This window comes from Hordeum vulgare, chromosome 3H (assembly GCF_904849725.1).
Source record: "Hordeum vulgare subsp. vulgare chromosome 3H, MorexV3_pseudomolecules_assembly, whole genome shotgun sequence".
Taxonomy (NCBI): Eukaryota; Viridiplantae; Streptophyta; class Magnoliopsida; order Poales; family Poaceae; genus Hordeum; species Hordeum vulgare.
In genome coordinates this window covers 312,383,499-312,411,427 of record NC_058520.1, presented here as the reverse complement: position 1 = coordinate 312,411,427, position 27,929 = coordinate 312,383,499, and positions in this window count along the sequence as shown.

The window sequence follows — 27,929 nt, the reverse complement described above, 5'->3', positions numbered from 1 at the left end:
ATTCTATGGTCATCCCTGGGAGTGGTTCCGGCTATTGTCACTCCGGGGTTGTCGGGTCATAACATATAGTAGGTGACTACAACTTGCAAGATAGGATCTAAAACACACATATATTGGCGACAATATAATAGGTTCAGATCTGAAATCATGGCACTCGGGCCCTAGTGACAAGCATTAAGCATAGCCAAGTAGTAGCAACATCACTCTAGAACATAGTGGATACTGGGGATCAATCCCCGTCAAAAACTAACTCGATTGCATGATAGATCTCATCCAACTCATCACCGTCTAGCAAGCCTACGATGATATTACTCACGAACGATGAAGAGCATCATGGAATTGTCGATGGAGAAAGGTTGATGATGACGATGGCGACGATTTCCCCTCTTCGGAGCCCGAAACGGACTCCAGATCTGCCCTCCAGATGAAGAATAGGATGTGGCGGCGCCTACGTATCGTAAAACGCGATGAAACCTTCTCTCTGATTTTTTCCGGGCGAGACGGAAGATATAGAGCTGAGTTTGGGGGCGGTGGTGCCACGTGGGCCCCACAATCCTACACGGCGCGACCTAGGGGGGTGGCCGCGGCCTGTGGGCTTGTGGCCCACTGGCACGCCCCCTCCGGTGGATCTTTGCGCAGGTATTTTTATTTTATTCCAGAAAAAATCTCCGTAAATTTTCAGGACATTCCGAGAACTTTTATTTCTGCACAAAAACAACACCGTGGCAATTCTGCTGAAAACAACGTCAGTCCGGGTTAGTTCCATTCAAATCATGCAAATTAGAGTCCAAAACAAGGGCAAAAGAGTTCGGCAAAGTAGATACGACGGAGACATATCAACTCTCCCAAGCTTAAAGCCTTGCTTGTCCTCAAGCAATTCAGTTGACAAACTGAAAGAGACAAAAGAAAAACTCTGACGAACTCTATTTGATCTTCTTGTTGCAACTATGTCTAACTCATAACCAGAGTTTCAGCAAGATCACAAGCAAACCACATAAGCAAATGACATCTAGGTCTCACAGTAAACTCATATCAATGGCATAATCAACTAGCGAGCAAATAATAGTAAGTCTCAAACGTCAACACTTCAATCAAAACAACATGAAGTAGTACGAACATATGGTATCTCGCTAGCTCTTTATGAGACCGCAAAACATAAATGCAGAGCACCTTCAAAGACCAAGGGCTGACTAAACATTGTAATTCATGGCAATGAAGATCCAGTCACAGTCATACTCAACACAGTTAAAATCAAAGCATAAAAATGACAGAGGTGCTCTCTAATTGGTGCTTTTGTAAGAGGAGGATGACTCAACAGGAACATAAATAGACAGGCCCTTCGCAGAGGGAAGCATTGATTTGCAGAGGTGCCAGAGCTCAAGCTTTGAGAACAGAGATAATAATTTTGGGTGGCATGCTTTCATTGTCAACGCAATGACTAAGAGTTCTCAACATCTTCCACGCTACACATGCTATAGTTGATTTCCAAACAGAAAAGTAATGTTTTGACTCCCCCACCACCAATCAATCACACTCCACGGCTAGCCGAATCCTCGGGTACCGTCCATACCAACATCAATCCTGGGGGAGTTTTGTTTGCAATTATCTTTTCGATTTGAGCATGGAACTGGGAATTCCAATTACCGGCCCCTTTCTCGTGAATGATAGTGAATAAACACATATCAAGGATAACAGGCCTAGCATGGAAGATACCAATAGCCCCCTGTCACCACATGAGCGGTTCGGGCATGCAAAATAGATTATTTCTTGAAGATTTAGAGAGTGGCACATGCAAATTTATTTGGAACGGCAGGTAGGTACCACACATAGGTAGGTATGGTGGACTCATATGGAACAACTTTGGGTTTAGGGAAGTGGATGCACAAGCAGTATTCCTGCTTAGTACAAGTGAAGGCTAGCAAAAGACTGGGAAGCGACCAACTAGAGAGCGACAACAGCCATCAAAATGCATTGAGATTAACTAACATTGAGTGCAAGCATGAGTAGGACATAAATCACCATGAACATGAATATCATAGAGGCTATGTTGATTTTGTTTCAACTACATGCCTGAACATGCGCCAAGTCAAGCCACTTGAATCATTCAAAGGAGGATACCATCCTATCATACTACATCATAGTCATCTCAACATTCATGTTGGCAACCAAGACAGACCATTATAAGCTCCTAGCGAAATAAGCATGGCATAAGCAACTATGATCTCTAAGTTGTCATTGCAAGCATGTTTCTCTCACAACAAAGCTGAATCAGGCATGATGAGCTAGTCATATTTACAAAAACAAAATAGATCGAGTTCATACCAGCTTTTCCTGGCTCAACCACTTCATCATATATCGTCATTATTGCCTTTCACTTGCACGACCGAATGATGTGAACAATAATAAGAGTGCTTGTGCATTGGACTATGCTGGAATCTGCAGGCAAACACAAAGGAGAAGACAAAGTAATATGGCTCTTTGAAAAGACAAAGTAATATGGCTCTTTGAAAGCTAAACAGGTATGCATGCAAGAGCCACTAAACATTGTAACCATTATCTTCTACCTTGACCCAAAGGAAAAGAAAACTATTTACACGGGAAAGCTCCCAACAAGCAAAAGAAGAAAAGAAAATCTTTTTGGGTCTACTCAAACTAGACAGACACACGAAAATAAAATGGGAAAAAGAAAATAAACTAGCATGGATGATACAGTGGCAAAGTGTGAACACCTGCGAACAAAGTGAAAGCATAAGCAAGAACGTAAATTCGGTGAGAAACACGTACTCCCCCAAGCTTAGGCTTTTGGCCTAAGTTGGTCTACTCCCAAGGAGGGAAATAACCAGCTCCGGGGTACTCCGAAGTGGACTGAGGATGCCACTGCTGTGTGAGCTCCTCTGGCTCCCACTGATAAACTGGCGTCTGGTACTCGACTGGTGGCTCGGGAACGGGCACCTGTGGTTGGGCTAAACCCCAATATGCATAGATGTCTGAGGGCATAATAATGTACATGCCTGCATGAAGATTGAACAAAGAAGGAGCAGGCAAAGTAATAGTCTCACGAGTACCCTGACTAAATACCAGGTTATAAATCATCCTTCTATTTATATCTCTATCGAGAAAGTCATGGCGAACCATGCTATCATAATCTAGATATCTCTCAGGAAGAAGAATCTCTTCTTCCTCCTCCAGTCTAATGGGTATCTCAAAGTGTCTGGCAAGACAGGTAGCATAGATACCTCCATAGACAACACCTTTAGAACGGTTCAGGTTCAACCGTTGAGCTACTATAACGCCCAAGCTATAACTTTTATCATTATAAAGGGCTTCGCGCAAGACCGCAAGATCTGGGGAACTATGTGACCCAGCTTTCCCACGGCCAATCAAACATTTTCCCACAAATATTGAGAAGTACCGAAGCACGGGAAAATAAATGCTAGCAGCTCTAGCGCAAGACACTCCTCTCTCCTCTCCTACAACAATTGTACCAATGAAAGCTTCCAAGTCCCGTGGACGAGGTTCATGAATATCCCCAACATAAGGTAATTTGCAAATATTGCAAAAATCCTGGAGTGACATGTGCTGGGGGATATCATAAAATTTGAACTCAATCATAGGAGGATTCTTCCTTGGATAGAAGTTAAAGCTTTGTACGAAGATATTGGTGAGGAGGAGGTATTGCAGACACTTATCTTCAATGAAGGCGGTAAGGCCTGCGTTCTCCACCAAGTGATAAAAGTCCTCATAAATTCCAGCGGCGTGTAAGAACACGTCGCTTGGGCACTCGCACACTCGAACCTCTGCGACTCGAGGGACCGGATACTTGGGCTTCTTCTCACTCCCATCATCCTTGGGGTCACGGCTTGACGAGCCTCTTAAGAACCTCCTCATCTTTTCCCTTTTCTATCTCTGAAAATTTCTGAAATTTTTAGTGATTCTAAGGAAAAGTGAATAAGGATCAACAAAACTCATAGCAACTACTCCCACAAGTGCCTAGAGGCCATAATACGCATCAAAACTACTTGGGACTAGCTAGAATCAACATACAAAGCTCAATAACATGGTCACCAAGGAAGCAAAAATACGCGGAGTATAAGGCACTAGAGAAAAAACTAATTGGACCAATGGAGGAGTCACTTACCAAGGAGTAATTTCCCAAAACAGTTCGGAGAACGGTGATTTGAGCAAAGAGATCGAAAATCCCAGCAAGAGGAGCAAGAACACGGGTTTGAGCTGCGAAACGATTTTTTCTGGAGGTAGGAGAAGCGGATGAGAGCAAGAATGAGTGGAGGGGGTGCCTATGGGCCCCACAAGCCTGGGTGGCGCGGCCAGGGGGGTGCCCGCGCCCCTAGGGCTTGTGGCCCACTGGTGCGACCCCGAGACAGAATCTTTGCCCCGGTATTTTTCGAAAATTCCAGAAAAAACCAAACTAGATTTTCACGGCGTTCGGAGAACTTTTATTTTCGGTGTACTTTTCTACCGAACGCTAAAACAGAAAACAGGGAAAACTGAACTAAATCTATCATTTTTCTTCTAAGCAACCGAAGGTGAAAGCTTGGAACAGAGGTTTGTGACTCCTCGATTCATCCATCTCATGGTCATCAAAAGAAATCCATCAATGGGGTTGATCAAATCCCCTCGACAAAACTTCTCGAATCGCAAAAGAGAATGGAGAATTTTCGAATAGTCACTAGGTTACCTCAATGGGGATATGTATCTCCCCAACAAGCAAATCATACTTCATCTTGACACAAGGAATAGGGCATTCAAAGCTCCCAATAAGAATCGATGAAGTTTTTTTGATAGCATTGATGCAATGTACTCGATATTGTTTCTTCGGAAAGTGCACCGTATGCTCATTACCATTGACATGGAAAGTGACATTGCCTTTGTTGAAATCTATAACAACCCCTGCAGTGTTTAAAAAGGGTCTTCTGAGCATGACCGCCATGGCATCGTCCTCAGGAATATCCAAGATAACAAAGTCTGTTAAGATGGTGGTGTTAGCAACCACAATAGACACATCCTCGCAAATGCCGATAGGGAAAGCAGTTGATTTGTCGGCCATTTGTAGAGAGATTTTAGTGGGTGTCAACTTATCCAGTTCAAGTCTACGATAAAGAGAGAGAGGCATAACACTAACACCGGCTCCAAGGTCACGTAACACAGTTCTAACGTAGTTGCCTTTAATGGAGCAAGGTAGAGTGGGCACACCGGGATCACCTAGTTTCTTAGGAGTTCCACCCTTGAAGGTATAATTGGCAAGCATGGCGGAGATCTCAAGATCAGGTATCCTCCTCTTATTAGTCACAATATCTTTCATGTACTTAGCATACAGAGACATTTTGAGCATATTTGTCAAGCGCATTTGCAGAAAGACATGTCTGATCATCTCAACGAAGCGCTCAAAATCCTCATCATCCCTTTTCTTGGATGGTTTGGGAGGAAAGGGCATAGGTTTCTGAACCCATGGTTCCCTTTCTTTACCATGCTTCCTAGAAGCGAAGTCATTCTTATCGTATCTCTTAGTCTTAGGCCGTGGGTTATCAAGATCAACTGGTTCAATCTCCACATCCTTTTCATTGCTAGGTTAAGCTTCAACATGAACATCACTATTGATATTATCCTTAGGCTCATGTTCATCACCAGATTCTGTTTCAGCATCAGAGACACAGACATTGTTTGGACTCTCAGGTGTAGCAGCAACAGGGTTGCTAGCGTGCAGGTTCCTATCATCTTTCTTCTTCTTTCTAGGATGACTAGGTGCATCAGTGCTAACTCCTTGAGAATCTTGTTCAATTCTCTTCGGATGACCCTGAGGATACAAAGGTTCCCGGGTCATTCTACCGCCTCTAGTGACGAATCTGACGGAATTGTCATTCAACTCATTAAGCAAGTCATTTTGAGCTTTATGTACTTGTTCTACCTGAGTAGTAACCATAGAGGCATGCTTACTCAGAAGCTTAAGATCATTGACATTTCTGTCCACACAAGCACTTAAATGACTAAGCATACGGGCATTCTGTTCCAATTGTGTGCTAACATAATCATTGAAACTCTGTTGCTTGGCAACAAAGTTATGAAATTCGTCCATGCATAAGGTAGCAGGTTTATCAAAAGGAATATCACTCTCATCAAACCTACGCAGAGAATTTACTTCTACTACCTGTATCGGGTTATCGAGACCATGGATCTCTTCGATAGGTGGTAGATTTTTGACATCTTCAGATTTAATGCCTTTCTCTCGCATAGATTTCTTGGCTTCTTGCATATCTTCAAGACTGAGCAATAGAATACCTCTTTTCTTCGGAGTTGGCTTAGGAGGTGGTTCGTGAATAGTCCAAGCATTCTCATTGCACAAGATGTTATTCAACAGAATCTCAGCTTGTTCTACAGTTCGTTCTCTAAAAACACTACCAGCACAACTATCTAGGTGGTCTTTAGAAGCACCGGTAGGTCCATTATAGAAGATATCAAGTATTTCGTTCTTCTCAAGAGGGTGATCAGGCAAAGCATTCAGTTGCTGGATAAGCCTCCCCCAAGCTTGTGGGAGACTCTCTTCTTCAACTTGAGCAAAGTTGTATATTTCCTGCAAGGCAGCTTGCTTCTTATGGGCAGGGAAATATTTTTCAGAGAAGTAGTAGACCATATCCTGGGGGCTACGCACACATCCAGGAGCAAGAGAAGTTAACCAGGTCTTAGCATCATCCTTTAGCGAGAAAGGAAACAGCTTGAGCATGTAGTAGTGGCGGATCTTTTCCTCACTAGTGAATAGGGTGGCTATATCATGCAGTTTGGTAAGATGGGCTACAACCGTTTCAGACTCATAACCGTGAAAAGGATCAGATTCGACTAGAGTGATTAACTCAGGGTCGACACAGAATTCATAATCCTTATCGGCCACAAAGATAGGCGAAGTGGCAAACTTCGGGTCGTATTTCATCCTAGCGTTTAGAGATTTTTCTTTCCACTTGCGCAGAAGTTTCTCAACATCATAGCTATCCTTACATGCAAGAAAATCCTGAGCTATCTCTCCCTCCATAACATAGCGCGTATAAGGAATAACAGGCAATTCAGGCATAGCAGCAGGTTCTACTTCAATAGTATCAACAGTTTCAGAAGTATCATCACATCTAGCAGCAACTCTAGCAATATGTGCATCAAGGAATGCACCAAGTGGCAAAGCAGTATCAGACATAATATCAGGCATAGCATCATCAGGCATAGTATCAAGCATAGCATCATCAGGCATAGTATCAAGCATAGCATCATTAGGCATAGTATCAAGCATAGCATCATCATAAGCATCATCGGCAGCAGAAGTAGCATCATCAAGCACACGCGACATATCAAGATTTCTAGCAGGAGGCGAAGTCGCAAACTTACTCAAAACTGAAGGTGAATCAAGTGCAGAGCTAGATGGTAGTTCCTTACCTCTCCTCGTAGTGGAAGGTAGGATTTTAGTTCTTGGATCTTTCGGATTCCTCATAGTGATCAGCAGATGTCAATCCCAAGTGACCCAGAGAATATAGCTGTGCTTCCCCGGCAACGGCGCCAGAAAAAGCCTTGATAACCCACAAGCATATGGGATCGCAACAGTTTTCGAGGGTAGAGTATTATAACCAAATTTATTGATTCGCTCACAAGGGGAAGCTAAAGAATATTCTCAAGTATTAGCAGCTGAGTTTATCAGATTCAACCACACCTGAAAGATTAGTGTCTGCAAGCAAAGTATCAGTAGCAAAGTAGTATGATAGCAACGGTGCCAGAAACGATCTGTTGATAAGGCAGACTATTCCTAACTGTTGTATCAATGGCGCCAGTAAAGAGCACGTGGACGGGGAACTATTCTTCCCAGGCAACGGCTCTAGAAAAGTCTTGCAACAAGTAGCAGCAAAGTAGCAAGGAACAACGGTAGCAGAGTAACAACAGTAGCAACAGTAGCAGCAAGGTGACAGCAGCAGCAAAGTGTCCCAATCCCTTTTGTAGCAAGGGACAAGCCTAGACAAAGTAACGTAGCAAGGACCAGTAGTAAAAGACTCGTAGGCAGTGGATCGGTGATGGATGAGTATGACGGATATGATTCATCATGTAACGGCTATAACACGGAGAGATATGTAACTAGCTCCCGTTCGTGAATCTAATGTAGGCATGTATTCCGTATGTAGTCATACGTGCTTAGGGAAAAGAACTTGCATGACATCTATTGTCCATCCCTCCAGTGGCAGCGGGGTCCTAATGGAAACTATGGGATATTAAGGTTCTTCTTTTAATAAAGAACCGGACCAACGCATTAACACGCGGTGAATACATAAACTCCTCATACTATGTCATCTCCCGGAGTGGTCCCGGCTATTGTCACTCCGGGGTTGCCGGGTCATAACACATAGTAGGTGACTACAACTTGCAAGATAGGATCTAAAACACACATATATTAGCAACAACATAATAGGTTTAGATCTGAAATCATGGCACTCGGGCCCTAGTGACAAGCATTAAGCATAGCCAAGTAGTAGCAACATCAATCTAGAACATAGTGGATACTAGGGATCAATCCCCGTCAAAAACTAACTCGATTACATGATAGATCTCATCCAACTCATCACCGTCCAGCAAGCCTACGATGAGATTACTCACGAACGATGAAGAGCATCATGGAATTGTCGATGGAGAAAGGTTGATGATGACGATGGCGACGATTTCCCCTCTCGGGAGCCCAAAACGGACTCCAAATCTGCCCTCGAGATGAAGAACAGGATGTGGCGGCGCCTCCATATCGTAAAATGCGATGAAACCTTCTCTCTGATTTTTTTCTGGGCGAGACGGAAGATATAGAGCTGAGTTTGGGGGCGGTGGTGCCACGTGGGCCCCACAAGCCTGCACGACGCGGCCTAGGTGGGTGGCCGCGGCCTGTGGGCTTGTGGCCCACTGGCACGCCCCCTCTGGTGGATCTTTGCGTAGGTACTTTTCTTTTATTCCAGAAAAAATCTCCGTAAATTTTCAGGACATTCCGAGAACTTTTATTTTTGCACAAAAACAACACCATGGCAATTCTGCCGAAAACAGCATCAGTCCTGGTTAGTTCCATTCAAATCATGCAAATTAGAGTCCAAAACAATGGCAAAAGAGTTCGGCAAAGTAGATACGACAGAGACGTATCATGGGTCTACCTGTACCCCGCCTCCTCTCATATTGACCCATTTGCACAGAAACAAAGGGACCTTAAAATCATCACGCCCATAGTCAAGTTCCCATATCTCCTCTATGTAACCATACTATGTGTCCTTTGCCCTATTATTGTTTGTTGCATCAAAGTGGACACCACTGTTTTGGTTGGTGCTCTTTTTATCTTGGGTGATCGTGTAAAATGTATTCCCATTTATCCCGTACCCTTGGAAAGTCAATAGAGTCGAAGATGGTGTTCTGGCCAACAAGTATAGTTCATCTCCAACAGTGTTGTTACTCATAAGATTTGTTTGCAACCAACTATTGAAAGTCCCAATGTGTTCACATGTAACCTAGTCGTCAGACTGCTCCGGGTGTTTGGAGCATAGAATGTTCTTGTGTTCATTGATATACAGGGCCACCAAAGTAGAATTTTGTAGAACTGTGTAGTGTGCTTGCGCCCAAGAATGCCCATCCCTACATATTATTGAGTTCGGTCCTAGCGTGCCTTTTCCACTCAGTCTCCACTCATGTCGTGACTGAGGAACACCAATCGTCTTAATGTCAGGAATAAAGTCAACACAAAACTCAATGACCTCCTCTGTTTGATGGCCCTTGGAGATGCTTCCTTCCGGCCTAGCACAGTTACAGACATATTTCTTTAAGACTCCCATGAACCTCTCAAATGAGAAACATTGTGTAGAAATACAGGACCCAGAATGACAATTTCGTCTACTAGGTGAACTAGGACGTGCATCATAATATTGAAGAAGGATGGTGGGAACACCAACTCGAAACTAACAAGAGATTCGACCAAATCATTCTGTAACCTTGGTAGGATTTCTTGCTCGATTACCTTATGAGAAATTGCCTTGAGGAATGCACATAGCTTCACAATGGCTAATCAAACATTTTCTCGTAGAAGCCCCCTCAATGCAACCGGAAGCACTTGAGTCATAATCACGTGGCAGTCATGAGACTTTAGGTTCTGGAATTTTTCTCTGCCATATTTATTATTCCCTTTATATTTGACGAGAAGCCAGACGGGACCTTGATACTAATCAGGGATTCAAAAAAGATTTCCTTCTCTGCTTTGGTAAGAGCATATCTAGAAGGACCTTAATACTGCTTTGGATGCATGCCAACTTTTTTGTTCATACGTAGGTGTATCTTTTGTCTTCCCATACACGCCCAAGAATCTTAGCAGGTTCACACAAAGATTCTTCATCACGTGCATCATGTTGATTGCAGATCGGACCTCTAGGTCTTTCCAATAGGGTAGGTCCCAAAATATAGATTTCTTCTTCCACATGGGTGCGTGTCCGTCAGCGTCATTCATAACATATTTTCCGCCAGGACCCTTTCCAAAGATTGCTTTTAAATCCTTACCATTCAAACGTGGCATCACGTGTATGTAGGACAGGCTTCTTCTAGTGATATGCCTCATCTCTGAAATGCTTGCCTGTCTTTCTCAAGGGATTCCTGTCAGAAGAAATTGATGATGTCTGAGGTACACATTTTTCTTACATTTGTCCAAATATATACTTTCAGTCTCATCTAAATAGTGCTTGCATGCATTGTATCCCTTGTTTGTCTGTCTTGAAAGGTTACTAAGAGCAAGCCAATCATTTATGGTTACAAACATCAACACTCGTAGGTCAAATTCCTATTGTTTGTGCTCATCCCACAGGCGTACACCTTTGATATCCCACAACTGTAAAAGTTTTCAACTAATGGCCTTAGGTACACATCAATGTTGTTGTTGGGTTGCTTAGGGCCTTGGATGAGCACCGGCATCATAATGAACTTTTGCTTCATGCATAACCAAGAGGAAGGTTATAGATACATAGAGTTACAGGTCAGGTGCTATGATTGTTGCTCTGCTCTCTAGAAGGATTAATGCCATCTGCACTTAAACCAAAACATAAGTTCCTTGTGTCATCTGCAAACTCCGACCACTTTATCTCGATTTTTCTCCACTTCGACCCATCAGCGGGTACTCTCAACATCCCTCTTTCTTACGATCTTCTTTGTGCCATCTCAACAACTTGGCATGCTCTTTATTTCTGAACAAGCGTTTCAATTGTGATATTATAGGAGCATACCACATCACCCTGGCAGGAACCCTCTTCCTAGGGCGCTGGCCCTCAACATCACCAGGGTCATCTTGTCTGATCGTATACCACAATGCACCGCATACCGGGCATGCATTCAAATTCTCGTACTCCTCACTGTGGTAGAGGATGCATTCATCAGGGCATGCATGTATCATCTACACCTCTAATACTAGAGGGTAGATAACCCTCTTTGCTTCGTACGTACTGTCAGGCATCTTGTTATCCTTTGGAAGTTTGTTGTTCATTATTTTTAGTAGCTTCCGAAATCCCTTGTCAGATACACTATTCTCTGCCTTCCATTACAGCAATTCTAGTCTGGTACCGAGCTTTATGTTGCCATCTTCTCAATTTGGGTACAACCCTTTTTTTTCATCCTCTAACATGCGTTCGAACTTCAACTTCTCCCTTTCACTTTCGCATTCTTTCTGTCCATCAACAATGACCTGACGAATATCATCATCAGCGGGCACATTTGGCTCCTCTTGATCTTCAGCTTCCCCCTTTGCAGTATCACCGTATTCAAGGAACATAGGATCCGGATAGTTGTCATCATCCTCTTCTTCTTCATTGTCTTCCATCATAACCTCTCTTTCTCCATGCTTTGTCCAACAATTATAGTGGGGCATGAAACCCTTCTCAAGCAGGTGGAAGTGAAGGGTTTACGAGTAAGAGTAATCCTTCATATTCTCACAAACAACACATGGACAGTACATAAAACCATTCTGCTTGTTTGCCTCAGCCACATCAAGAAACTTATGCACGCCCGTAATGTACTCGGAAGTGTGTCTGTCACCGTACATCCTTCATCTACATTATGTAATTAAGTATATGAAAAACCATTCCAGAACATCATGAATAGAGAAATGACCAAATTAATATAAGTTCATCATCACATTAAAACCAAAGTATAATAGTTATTACTGCAAAAATAAATACATAAAATTCATACATAGTTCTCATAAAACAACATACAACTATGTGAAACATTTAAATGCAACAACAAATGCGATAAAAATCGCAACTGGATGAAGTTTCTAACCTTTTAGAACACTTGGATAGTTGGTGAACCGCCAAATCTTGAGGAAAATGGAGCTTGGAGGTCAATCTTGAAGGAAGCAGAGGAGAAAGCTTAAGTGTGGCTCAGGCATTTCATCAAACACCTCATGTGCGCATATAGGCAGAACAGAGCAACAACACACACCTCCACCTTCTACGGCAAAAAAAAGGAGATCGAGGGGCGCAGGGGTATATATAGGAATTTTAGTAGTCCCTGTTGGTGTCTAAAACTAGGACAGAAGATAAACCTTTCGTCCCGGTTGGAGACAACAACCGGGACTAAAGGTGTTGCGCCCGGAGCAAGGCCCTTTAGTCACGGTTGGTGTCTGGAACCGGGAGTAAAGGTCTCAGTCGAACCGGGACCGATGGCTACTAAGGCCCGGCCAGTGTCCTAGCCGCTAGAACCGAGACTGATGCTCACATTAGTGTCGGTTCGTAACAAGATACGGACTAATGCTCTGATCTAACAAAACCAAAGCTCTGTTTTCTAATAGTGAATGCTTTGTTTTGGTTCTCTATTAAAAGGAGGCCTTAATATCCCTTAGTTTCCTTATGGACGCCATTGCCACGGGAGGATAGGACAAAACATGTCATGCAAGTTATTTTACATAAGCACGTATGACTATATATATATAATACATGCCTACATTATATTGACGAATTGGAGCTAGTTCTATGTCGACCTAGGTTATGATTGTTAGATGATGAATATTATCCAACATTATCACCGATCCAACGCCTACGAGCTTTCATATATCGAGCTTTGCTAAGTTACTAATGTTGCTTCTACTGTTACAGTTGCTACAAAAATGCTATTGTTACCGCTACCGTTGCTGTTGTTATCAAACTATCATACTACTATGCTACTGATCACTCTGGTGTAGATATTTAGTCTCCAGGTGTGGTTGAATTGACAACTCAACTGCTAATACTTACAAATATTCTTTGCCTCCCCTTGTGTCGAATCAATAAATTTGCGTTGAATACTCTACCCTCGAAAACTATTGTGATCCCCTATACTTGTGGGTTATCAAGACCTTTTTGTGGCGCTGTTGCCAGGGATCATAGCTATATTTGTTGAGTCGCTTGGGATTTATATCTGTTGATCACTATGAATAATCGTAATGATGATAGAACCAAGATCATATCCTCTAATACGAGGGGAGGTAAGGAACTATTATCTAGCTGTGCACTTGATTCACCTTCTATTTTAAGTAAACTTGCAACACCACCACCTGCTATTATTTTTGATATGTTGCAGGTAATTGATGATGCCACTTTTGTTGTGCATGATGCTAGGAATGATGCCATTGATGATGCTAGTACTATGCTTGATAAGACCGTGTCACTGGGTTAATTTCTTGATGAACAACTTGCTAAAGCTAGAGAAATTGAGAATGCTAAAAGTGATGAAATTATTAAACTGAAAATTATGATTCACTTATTGGAACTAGTGCTCCTATATATGAACCGCCTCAGATACCTGATGGCTATGTTATGGATGGAGAAGTAGCTAGAGACTTTCTTGCTTGTAAGGATAGAGATGATCTTAAGAAATTACTATGCAAGATGAAAGAAAAATCTTTGTATGCTAGAAGGAAATATGATCCTAAGTTTTCTACTTCACCTATCTTTATTACTGACAACGATTATGAATTATCTGCCGACCTAGAGTTAATTACTTTGGTTGAATATGATCCTTTCCGTGGCTATGAAACTAAAACTGTAGTGGCACATCTCATTAAATAAATGATAAGCCACACTATTTTCTCATGAGGAAAAAAATCGCTATTACTATATTCTTAAGTTGTTTCCTTTTTCATCAACAGGTGATGCTAAGATATGGTATAATACTCTTGCTCCAGGATATGTGTATTCCCAGGACATGGTTTATTACTTGTCTCAAAAATATTTTCCTGCTCATAAGAAACAAGCTGCCTTATAGGAAATATTTAACTTTGTGCAAATTGAAGAAGAGAGCCTCCCACAAGCTTGGGGGAGGCTTCTCCAATTACTTACTAATTTTCCTCATCATCCTCTTAAGAAAAATGAAATACTTGATATCTTCTATAATGGACTAACCGATGCTTCTAGGGACTACCTAGATATTTGTGTTGGATGTGTTTTCAGGGAACAAACTATTGAAAAAGCCGAGGACTTATTGAACAATATATTGAAGAATGATAATATATTGAAGGGGGTATCTTATTTCTCAGTCTTGAAGATATGCAAGAAGCAAAGAAATGTATGAAGGAAAAGGGTATTAAACCTGAAGATGTTAAGAATTTACCACATATTCAAGAAATACATGGTCTTGACACACCACCACAGGTGGTAGAAGGAAATTGTTTTATAAAGTTTGATGAAGGTGATATTCCTTACAATAAACATCCTAGTCAATGCTTGTATGAGTTTGGCAATTACATTATAAAGCAAGATCACTTCAATGCAAATGTTATGAAACAATTGAAACGAAATTCTAATATGATTGAACGATTAAGTGACTTGTTGTTTAGAATTTTTGATGATTTGAAAGGTGTTAGAAAACATGCTTCTATGGTTCAAACTCGGTAAGAGAAACTTGCTAAATCTCAAAGTGAATTGCTTAATTAAATGAACAATAATATGAATGATCATGTTGTTAGAATAATGCCTAGAGGAGGTAAAATGACCCAGGAGCCACTTTATCTTGAGGGACACCATAAAAGAATTGAACAAGATTCTCAAAGGACTAATGTTGATGCACCTAGCCCATCCAAAAAGAATAAGAAAAAGAAAAATGATAGGACTTTACATACTTCTAGTGAACGTGAGGTAGGAAAACCTTCTACGGATAATAATGGTGTATCTATTTCTCATGTTAAAACACAATATGGTAATGAACATTCACCTAGTGATAATGAAAATGACAATGATGATTTTCATGTAGATGCTTAGCTACATAACGATAAACAACATGACAATGATGTTGAAATAGAACCTATTGTTGATCTTGATAACCCACCTGCTAAGAATAAATGTTATGATAAGGGAGACTTTGTGAAAGCACATATGCTCCATTAGTGGTTTTGATAATTCATGACAACATACATTGTCTATTGGACTAACGCTTTTACCTAGTATATATTAGGTATAGTCCACAGATATGATTGGCTAAAGGATTGTGTGGAGCAACCCCAAGGAAAGGAATAGGATTGGCCAAGCTTCAAGCTACAAGACTCTACATTATTTGTGAGAAATCACATTTGAGTCCATAGGAACGCCAATACTACTAAAAGGGGGTGAGGTATCTGTGACGGATTGGTAGCTCAAGTGCTTAGAGATAGCCACCAAAATACTTAGCCATTCTCCCACAACATTCTCTATCAAAAGCCTAAACATAAAAAATCGGTGCCACCAAGAATTCCATTTCGGCCTAACGATTTTTCCATAGCCAGAACCTTTGCCAAACCATAGAAACTCGGTACCACCAACTTTCACTTTAGTGCCACCAAAAATCAGTGACCAACTTTCTCGCATGTAAATTTCAAGAATCGGGACTTCTGAGTTTTGAAATCGGCCTCACCAAGATTTGGAAACTCCCCTAGGTCACGATATCGGTACCACTGAGTTTTCTATATCGATCTCACCGAGAATACAAAGTTGCCACATTTAGTGCAACTTGGTACCACCGAGATTGATGTCGGTGTCACTGTGTTGGGCAATAATGTTGTAACGGTTGGATTTTTGGATATACCTACATATACCCCTCCACCACCTCTCATTCGCAGAGCAAGCACTCAGAACACACACACACACACACTTGCCATATCCAGTTTTCTGAGAGAGAGCCACCTACTCATGTGTTGTGATCAAGAGATTCCAATTCATCCACTAGAAACTTGATCTGTAGCCTCCCAAGTTGCTTTCCACCCAATCAATCTCTTCTACCCATGCCAAATCTGTGAGAGAGTGATTGAGTGTTGAGGAGACTATCATTTGAAGCACAAGACTAAGGAGTTCATCGTACTACCACATCTATTACCTTTTGTTGGGTGGTGCATCCTAGATTGATTAGATGTCCCTTGGGAGCCTCCTACTTCGTGTCATGGAGTTGAACCAAGAAGTTTGTACACACAAGGAGATCACCTATTTCGTGAAGATCTACCCTGAGTGAGGCTAGTCCTTCATGGACGTAAGCCATGGTGGAATAGACAAGGCCGCTTCTTCATGGACCCCTTGTGGGTGGAGCTCTTCGTGGACTCTCGCAGCCATTACCCTCCGTGGGTTGAAGTCTCCACTAACGTTGACGTACGATAGCACCACCTATCGGAACCAGCCAAAAATCACCATGTCCATCTTTGTGTTTCATCTTCCTATACTCTACTCCTTACTTTACATGTGCAATGTCTTTGCTTTCCGCTGCCATATATGTTGAGTAACATGTGTAGGGTGCACTAAACTTGTTAGAATTGTTAAAATCTGCCAACCATTAAAATTGGGAAAAGGTTTGGATATAATTTATGCAAGTAGTCTATTCACCCCAGTGATCCAACAATTGGTATGAGAGACTTAGTCTCCATAGCGTTGGTTTAATCACCATTGGAGGACGATGGATGTGTCTAGTTTGGGGAATCTTAGTTGTAGAGTGCTTGTTCCCAATGTGGAGTATTATAGACAATGAAAATGTGAAATGCTTGATATATTTAACGAATTCCATTTGCACAAGTATGTTGAATATCCCTATGTGCCTCCCATTGATCACTTACATCCTTCTCATGATGATGAAATTAATATGCTTGGCAATGTTAAAACTGTTAATCTCATCATTAGAGAAGTGCCAAGAAATGTGCTTAATCATATGAAGAACTTTGAATGTGCTTATACCTTGTGGAAATATTTGGAGAAAAGATATCCCAGCTACTCAATGGAAAATCTTGATATCATTTTCCAAAAATATATTGCCATTCACGGAAGGAAGGCAAATGATGATAATTTGATAAATGCCTATTTGAGCTTCGTGACCTCATGTGTGCTAAAAGAGAGGACATTACTATTAATAACATCATTGTTGAAGAAATTCACATGCATAAACATGAACATTGTCATAGTCAAAATTCTCATGAACTTCCCGAGTCTTACGACGAGGAAATTCCCTCTGACTATAACAATGTGGAGCATGACTACTATGATGAAGACAAAGAGCTTGACATCAAGTATGAGAAGACCATGAGGAGCCTCAGTCTTATGGCAAACCTTAGAGACTACATTGCCGGAGGAAAGTAGTGGATACCTGACGGTGGATGCACAGATCACATCACCGGAGATAGATACATGTTTCATGAGATCACACCAAACCATGGACCACGACGGTATGTGACCTTTGGGGACAACTCCAAGGGTAATGTACTTGGTCTCCATAAGGTGGCCATATCTCATGATTGTTCCATTCAAAATGTCATGCTTGTTGAATCCCTTGGCTACAATCTTCTTTTTGTATCTAGACTAGCATACTTTAGTTTCAATGTGCTATTTATGGAAGTCAACTTCCAAGTGTTTCGTAGCGACAATCATAATATGGTCTTTATCAGTTTCCGTAGAGGTGATCTATACATTATCGATTTCACGAAAATATCCAAACCTTGTATATGTCTTATTGCAAAATATTCTAAAGGTTGGTTATGGCATAGAAGGCTAGGACATGTTGGAATGCGTAATCTTGAAATACTTATAAAAGGTGATCATATTCTTGGTGTTAAAGATGTTATCTTTGACAAAGATATACTTTGTAGTGCTTGTCAAGTAGGAAAACAAGTTGGTGGAAGTTATCCCGCGACGGGCTATGCTACCTCTTGATCTTGCGTTGGTTTTTCCCTTGAAAAGGAAAGGGTGATGCAGCACAGTAGCAGTAAGTATTTCGCTCAGTTTTGAGAACCAAGGTATCAATCCAATAGGAGAATGAAGCCAAGTGTCCAGAGTATCTGCGCAAACACAAACAAGCTTGCACCTAACGCTATAAAGGGGTTGTCAATCCCTTCAAGATTGATTGCAAAGTGAGATCCGAAGGCGGAAAGTGCAACAAAGTAAAAGTGTAAGGCTAAAAATATGATGTGAAGTAGACCTGGGGGCCATACTGTTCACTAGAGGCTTCTCTCAAAATAGCAAATATTATGATGGGTGAACAAATTACTGTCGAGCAATTGATAGAACCGCGCAAAGTCATGACGATATCTAAGGCAATGATCATACATATAGGCATCACGTCCGAGACAAGTAGACCGATACTTTCTACATCTACTACTATTACTCCACACATAGACCGCGATCTAGCATGCATCTAGTGTATTGAGTTCATGACGAACAGAGTAACGCCTTAAGAAAGATGACATGATGTAGAGGGATAAACTCAAACCAATGATGTAAACCCCATCTTTTTACCCTTGACGGCAACAACATGATGCGTGCCTCGCTACCCCTTCCATCACTGGGTGAGGTCACCGCACGGTATGAAACCAAAACCAAGCACTTCTCCCATTGCAAGAATCGTAGATCAAGTTGGCCAAACAAAACACACAACTCGAAGAGAATTACAAGTATATGAAATCATGCATATAAGAGATAAAAAAACTCAAATAAGATTCATAGATAATCTGATCATAAATTCACAATTCATCGGATCTCGACATACACACCGCAAAAGAAGATTATATCGGATAGATCTCCATGAAGATCATGGAGAACTTTGTATTGAAGATCCAAGAGAGAGAAGAAGCCATCTAGCTACTAGCTATGGACCCGAAGGTCTATGGTGAACTACTCACGCATCATCGGAGAGGCCATGGTGTTGATGAAGAAGCCCTCTGTATCCGAATGCCCCCTCCGGCAAGGCACGAGAACGTGCCCCAGATGGTATCTTCGGAGACAGAAGCTTGCGGCGGCGGAAAAGTTTTTATTAGTAATCGAAACAAAGTGCTAAACGCATACTCCTAGGGGAAGGGTTGGTAGGTGTTAACCATCTCGCGATCCCGACCGCAACACAAAGGATGACAATCAATAGATCAATTATGCTCCGACTTCCTAACATAGCGGTTCACCATATGTGCATGTTCCGGGAATCACTAAATTCAACACAAGTATTTCTTGATTCACAACACCCTGCTAACATAACTCTTAATATTACCGAATCCACATCTCAAAACTAATTGAGAGGAATCAAACTTCTCTTTCTAATCAATGCACATGAAGATGGAAGTTTATTGTATCCTCTTTGGGTGCCTATCACCTTTGGGACTACTTTCATAGCACAAGCCAACTACCAAGTTACGCACCACCGTGCTCTAAAAGATCTAAGTGAAGCACATAGAGCAAAATTGTCTATCTCAAAATATATAAGTGAAGCACATGTGAGCTAAATTGCCTAACTCAAAAGATATAAGCGAAGCTCAACAAGTATTCTAGCAAATTCACAATGTGTGCATGTCTCTTGAATAATGTGTGCAGCAAGGATGATTGTGACACAACAAAAAGAAAAGACTCCTACGATACAAGACGCTCCAAGCAAAACACATATCATGTGGTGAATAAAAATATAGCTCCAAGTAATGTTACCGATGGATTGAAGAAGAAAGAGGGGATGCCTTCCCGGGGCATCCCCAAGCTTAGGCTTTTCGGTGTCCTTGAATTTGGCTTCGGATGCCTTTGGCATCCCCAAGCTTGAGCTCTTTCCACTCTTTATCCCTTTGTCCATGAGAACATCACCCAGAACTTGAAAACTTCACAACACAAAACTTAAACAGAAACTCGTGATATCATTAGCACAAGAAAACAAACTACCACCTCTCGAGGTACTGTAGCAATCTTGATTTATATTTATATTGGTGTTAGATTACTGTATTCTCACTTTTCCATGGCTAGTACCCCCCGATACTATCCATAGTTTCATCAAAACAAGCAACCAACACAACAAAAACAGAACCTGTCAAAAACAGACCAGTTTGTAGCAATCTGTATACTTCGTATACTTCTGGTACCTCAAACATCTGAAAAATTATGAAAGACTGGGAAAAAGGCATATCAACCAGCAGCAAAAAGAATAAACTCAAAAGCTCTTTCTGGATAAAAATGAAAAATAATTTCGTGAGCGAAAAGTTTCTGTCTTTTTCCAGCCAGATCAAACAACCAACACCAAACTAGTCATAAAGGTTTTGCTTGGATCAAACACAAAAAGAAACACAAAAGACACAATCATAACATAATTATGATGGTGTGGACACAACAAAACAGAAGGCAAAAAGCAAAGATAAATTCATTGGGTTGCCTCCCAACAAGAGCTATTGTTTAACGCCCTTTAGCTAGGCATTGAAAATTCAATGATGCTCACATAGAAGATAGCAATCGGACACGAAGAGAGCAACATGAAACATGTATCAAACATGTCTAAGTCTAACATACTTCCTATGCATAGGCATTTTATAGGAAAACGGATTGTCAAGACAACCAATAGTTACCACATGCAAGGAAGAAGAAAGAGACAATAGCAATCTCAACATAACGAGAGGTGATTTAGTAACATGAAAGTTTCTACCACAATATTTTCCTCTCTCATAACAATTACATGTGGGATCATATTCAAATTCAACAATATAGCTATCACATAGGATATTCTTTTCATGATCCACATGCATGCAAAGTTGACGCTCTTAAAAAATAGTGGGATTATCATCAACCAAAGACATGACTTCTCCAAACCCACTTTCAATATTATTGCAAATATCATAATCATCATGAGGCTTAAACAAAATTTCAAGATCATAAGAAAAATCATTACCCCAATCATGATCATTGCAACAAGTAGTGGACATAACAAAACTAGCATCCCCAAGCTTAGGGTTTTGCATATTTTTAGCATGATTGACACTAATAGGATTTATAGTGAAACCAGTGCAATCATGCTTTTCATTCAAGGAGCCCTCGTGAATCACTTCATAAGTTTCTTCATCACGATTTTTAGATTCACGCATCTCAAGCAAAACTCCATAAAGATAGTCAAGTGCACTCAACTCACTAGCAATTGGTTCCACATAATTGGATCTCTTAAAGAGATTAGCAAGTGAATGAGGATCCATATCAAAAGATTTTCAGCAAGCGAAGATGCAAGCATATTGAAGGCACAAAACACACAAGCAAACAGAAAGCAAGCGAAAGAAAGGGCGAACGAAAAAGGCAAATATTTTTGTAATTTTTTGTTTTTCAGAAGTGGGGGAGAGGAAAACGAGAGGCAAAAAAAGTAAATGCAAGAGATGAGTTTGCGACACTTACTTGGATGAGCTTCACCTAGAATAATCCCCGGTGCCAGAAATTGACACGTTGACGGGAGACTATTCCTGACTTGATCCTCCCCAACAACGGCGCCAGAAATCCTTCTTGATACCTCTTGAGCTTGTGTTGGTTTTTCCCTTGAAGAGGAAAGGGTGATGCAACACAGTAGTAGTAAGTATTTCCCTCAGTTTTGAGAACTAAGGAATCAATCTAGTAGGAGAATCAAGCCAAGTGTCTAGAGTACCTGCACAAACACAAACAAGCTTGCAACCAACGCTATAAAGGGGTTGTCAATCCCTTCAAGATTGATTGCAAAGTGAGATCTGAAGGCGGAAAGTGCAACGAAGTAAAAGTGTAAGGCTGGAAATAAGATGTGAAGTAGACCCGGGGGCCATAGTGTTCACTAGAGGCTTCTCTCAAAATAGCAAATATTACGATGGGTGAACAAATTACTGTCGAGCAATTGATAGAACCGCGCAAAGTCATGACGATATCTAAGGCAATGATCATACATATAGGCATCATGTCCGAGACAAGTAGACCGATACTTTCTGCATCTACTACTATTACTCCACACATAGACCGCTATCCAGCATGCATCTAGTGTATTGAGTTCATGACGAACAGAGTAACGCCTTAAGCAAGATGACGAGGGATAAACTCAAACCAATGATGTAAACCCCATATTTTTACCCTTGATGGCAACAACACGATGCGTGCCTCGCTACCCCTTCTGTCACTGGGTGAGGTCACCGCATGGTATGAACCCAAAACCAAGCACTTCTCCCATTGCAAGAATCATAGATCAAGTTGGCCAAACAAGACCCACAACTCGAAGAGAATTACAAGGATATGAAATCATGCATATAAGAGATCAGAAGAAACTCAAATAAGATTCATAGATAATCTGATCATAAATCCACAATTCATCGGATCTCGACAAACACACCGCAAAAGAAGATTACATCGGATAGATCTCCATGAAGATCATGGAGAACTTTGTATTGAAGATCCAAGAGAGAGAAGAAGCCATCTAGCTACTAGCTATGGACCTGAAGGTCTATGGTGAACTACTCACGCATCATCGGAGAGGCCATGGTGTTGATGAAGAAGCCCTCCGTATCCGAATCCCCCCTCCGACAGGGCACCATAAAGTATTTTCGTGGATCTCTCGCGTAGTTTTGGTTTTTTTGGGAATTTATAGGCGGAAGAGGTAGGGCAGACGAGCCACAGGGGGCCCACAAGCCTGCTAGGCGCGCCCCCTGGCTGCGCCTAGGGGGCTTGTGGCCTCCCTTGGTGGCCTCTGCCTTGGTTCTCACGTCCCCTGCGTATCTGCTGTTCTGGAAAAAAACTTTTCGGAAGTTTTATTCCGTTTGGACTCCGTTGAATATTCTCCTCTGAAAAGGGTCAAAAACACGGAAAAAACAGGAACTGGCACTTGGCACCGAGTTAATAAGTTAGTCCCAAAAAAGATATAAAAGGCATACAAAACATCCAAAGTTTGACAAGATAATAGCATGGAACCATAAAAAATTATAGATACGTTGGAGACGTATCAGGCTACATAATAAAGGTTGCTATCATAAGGGGCAATATAACGTGACGTTCTTTTGCATTAAGGGATTGTGCCTACACAACCAAAAAGTGCATGACAACCTCTGCTTCCCTCTGCAAAAGGCCTATCTTTTACCTTCCAGTATTTACTCTTTATGCAAGAGTCAATAGTATGCATTCTCATTTCAACCTCAATTATTCTCTAGTTGGCAAGCAACATGTGGTGGGGAAAGATCTAGGAACATATGGCCAGTCAAATATATTTGATCATGAATTATTATTTTTGAAAATTATCTCTGTGATAAATCAGTTGGGAGGTGAAACATTAAGCCCCTATATTTCTGTGTGTTTGATGGATGCCATTTGTTCTAAAAATATGCTTTGAGTACTAGCAATCATAGAAGACTATATAATGTTTGAGTACGTGGAGGTCTTACTTAGACTTTGTTGAGAATAAGTTGAATTGCAATTGTTTGGTGACTAAGAACATGGGTTGTTAAATTTCAAGAGAGTTCATTGTTTGAACCATAACATGTGAATTGGTTGCTACTTTATCGTGATGAGTATTATGAGAAAGTTGTTGTTATGATGCTAGGAAAAGTGATTGAAATTATCATTGATCAAACTTATGCACAATGCTAGCATTCACACTTCATAAATTATTTCTTTTATCATTTACGTACTCGAGGACGAGTAGGTCTTAAGTTTATGAATTATTCATGCCATGTTTGCATATGTTTATAATACTTTTATGTGGTTTTGCTACACTTTATATGCTCTATTTAGAACTAACCCGTACTGATGCTGTTTTCACCACAACTACCGTGGTGTGTTTTTGTGTGCATAAATAAAATTTCTCAGAATTGGACGTAACTTTTTGATGATTTTTTGTGATAAAAGAGAAATAAACCTAGATCAGAAGGAAAGTTCCTCCACCGCAGCTCTCTATATCGATGAAAAACCAATCTGGAGAGAAAACAATAGCGAAAACAGGAGAGAAACAGAGAGAGGGATTCAATCCCGGAGGGGATCTCAACCCTCCGGGAGCCATGGAGGACAATGACCAGAGGGGAGAACCTCTCCCCATCTTGGGAGAGGCCATGGAGAAGGAGGTCTAAGGGGGAGACTCCCCCCTCTCTTTCGGTAGCGCCCGAGTGCCGCCGGGGGAACCATCGTCGCGGTGATCGTTTTTATCAACACACTGTCTTCCTGCACCCTGCTATAATCCCCTACTTGAACATGGTGTTTCATGACAAGTAGTATTGATCAATGATTGGTTGCTATCCTATGATATTTGAGTAGATCTATGTTGTCCTTTGGGTTGATTGATGATGTTGATTGGTTTGAGTGTATGTTTTATTTTGGTGCTGTCCTAAGGTGCTTTCCATGAGTCGCACACATGAAAGACCCACACTGGAGGGTTTTGCAATATGTTCATGATTCTCTTATAGTGGGTGGCGAGAGTGATAGAAACTTACACCCGAGTAAGAGAGATGTGCGTGTATGGGACTAAAGAGGACTTTATACTTAAGGCTATGGTTGGGTTTTACCTTAATGATTTATAATAGTTGCAAATGCTTACTAGAGGTCAAATCATAAGTTCATATGATCCAAGTACGAAAAGTATGTTAGCTCATGCCTCCCCCTCATATAAAATTGCAAGAATGATTACTAATCTTGTTATCAATTGCCTAGGATGATTTCGCATACAATACCATCATTATTCCACACTCGCTATTTGTAATATATTATAATATATTCTAACTCTATTTAATGCAGAAACCATTTTCATATTTTAGTTCTCCAATATCATGCAAAGTTATCCTCTTTATGCCCATGATGCACTTTTAGTTCTCGTTACTAGAGAGAAGCAAACACTTCATGTACGTAGAGTCGTATCGGTGGCAGATAGGAATTGGGAGAATATTGACCTTACCTTTAGATCCTTGTGGGTTCGACACTCCATACTTACCACTTCCATCTTTGGAAATTGCTATGATGATTCCTTGCACTTGGGGATTATTACCTATCGACAAGATTCATCCCATGGAGGTGAAGGAAAGCACTTCATCAACACAAGTGGAAGCCCCTACTTCTCATAAAGGCGAACCACAAAACGACATGGAGGCATACACAAGTGGTACACGACATGATGAAGAGGAAGAAGAAGTACATCATGATGATATACCTCAACCTTCCTCACCAACACCTCAAGGAGATGACACCCTCAACGACAACAAAGAACAAGATGATGAGGAAGCACCACCATCCAACAAGAAAAAGATGTCATGACTTCGAGCAAGAGTGTACAAGGGTCATCCGCTGAATCAAATCTTCGGTGACATACAAACTGGGAGATTCAGTCGCTCTAAAAATCGTTTAGCTAACTTATGTGAGCATTACTCATTTATCTATAGAAATTAGCCTATGAAGGTAGAAGAAGCACTTCAAGACCCAGATTGGGTGAATGGGATGCACGAAGAGCTACACAATTTCGAGAGGAATGAAGTTTGTACACTCATGGAAAACCCCAAGGACAAGCACAACATCATCGGTACAAAATGGGTGTTTCAGAACAAGCAAGATGAACATGGTAAAGTTGTACGGAACAAGGCACATCTCGTAGCCCAAGGATACACGCAAGTCGAAGGTATGGACTACGGTGAGACCTATTCCCCCGTTGCTAGACTTGAACCCATTCACATTCTTCTTGCTTATGCCAATCACCACGATATTAATCTTTACCAAATGGATATCAAAAGTGATTTTCTAAACCGCGAAATTGAGGAGGAAGTTTATGTCAAACAACCTCCCGGCTTTATGAACCCTAAGAAACCTAATCATGTTTACAAACTTCATAAAGTTTTATATGTTCTTAAACAAGCCCCTCGAGCTTGGTAAAAATGCCTAATGAAGTTTCTCATTGGAAAGGGTTTTGAGATTGGTAAAATTGACGTAACCTTATTCACTAAAAGGGTTAATGGTGAACTATTTTTGTGCCAAATATATGTGGATGATATTATATTTGGTTCTACTAACCCATACTTTGTGAGAAATTTGGAAGGTTGATGTCCGAGAAGTATGAGATGCCTATAATGTGTGAGCTGAAATTCTTCCTTGGTTTGCAAATAAAACAAACAGGAGAAGGTACATTTATCTCTCAAGACAAGTACACCAAGGACTTATCAATAAGTTCAACCTGCAAGAATGCAAAGGTATGAAAACTCCCATGCCTACTAGTGGACATGTTGACATTACTAAGGAGGAGAAATTGGTTGATGAAAATGTTTATCGATCAATGATCAGTTCATTGATATATCTATGTGCCTCCCGTCCTGATATCATGTTAAATGTTTACATGTGTGCCCGGTATCAAGTGGCACCTAAGGAGTGGCATCTAAAAGTTGTGAAAAGAATTGTGAGATATTTGATACATACACCAAACTTTGGCATATGGTATCCCAAGGGATCTACTTTTAATCTTGTTGTCTATTCCTACTCGGACTATGCCGGAGACAAGGTTGATAAAAAACCCACCTAGGGTACATGTGAATTTATTGGGAGATAACTTGTGTCTTGGTCATCCAACAAACAAAACTTGGTATCTTTATCTACTGCCAAGGTGGAATACATTACCGCTGGATCATGTTGTGCACAATTACTATGGATGACGCAAACTCTTAAATATTATGGCATTCATGCGAAATATGTTCCATTGTTGTGTGACACAGAAAGTGTTATCAAAATTACCCATAATCCGATGCAACATTCTCGAACTAAACATATTCGAGTGCGACATCATTTCATTTGTGACCATGTTGGTAAAGGAGATATTAATCTCAAGCATGTTCGTACCGACAAACAACTGGTTGATATCTTTACAAAGCCACTTGATGAGAAAGTATTTTGTCATTTGAGGAGTGATTTAAACATCATCGATGCTTAAAACTTGAGCTAGACTCACTTGGATGCATGCAAGGGCATGATCTTACTTGATTATTCCATGATGCTATTTATATGAAACTATCTTATATTTTGGAAAAATATGCTCCCTTGTATTGCATCTAACCTCATGTAGGTACTTGGGAGAACTACACTTCACAAGATTGCAATCAACTCACATCAAAAGAAATCTTGTCATGGCCAAGTATCAACAATCCCTTCTTCAGAGATGAAAGAAGAACACAACAAAATCATATCCTTGACAACTATTTGATGATAAATTCACACTTGTCATTTGGATGTATTATGTTCTTCCTTGCATGACTAACCAATATAGGTGAAAAATGAACCAAAATAAAAAGGATAGCTCCCAACTCAAGATGATATTCATCAACATTGAGCATCCACGACAAGTTCACCTCAATGCCAAGTCATCAACATTATTCGAAGGTATGTACTCATATCCTAATAATGCTTTACACCAAGTCATGAGGTAAAGCAACTCAAGTGATATGAAGACATTAAAATTCTTAATCGAAAAATGGTAACCCCATTTTGTGCTTAACGATGAGTATGACCTATGATCAAGCATTCTTGCTTGAATCCTCAAGTCAATATACTGCAATATAGGTGACCTAGTCAATGCCGAACATCTAGATGAATATTCTTGCATGGTTCATATTTTGGTTGCATGCCTTCTTGGAACCCTTCAATTCTCATATATATGTATGTATATATTAAAAAGAAAACTATTTTACTTTTGGATATTTTTCTTTTGAAGTTTTTGGATATTTTCTCTTT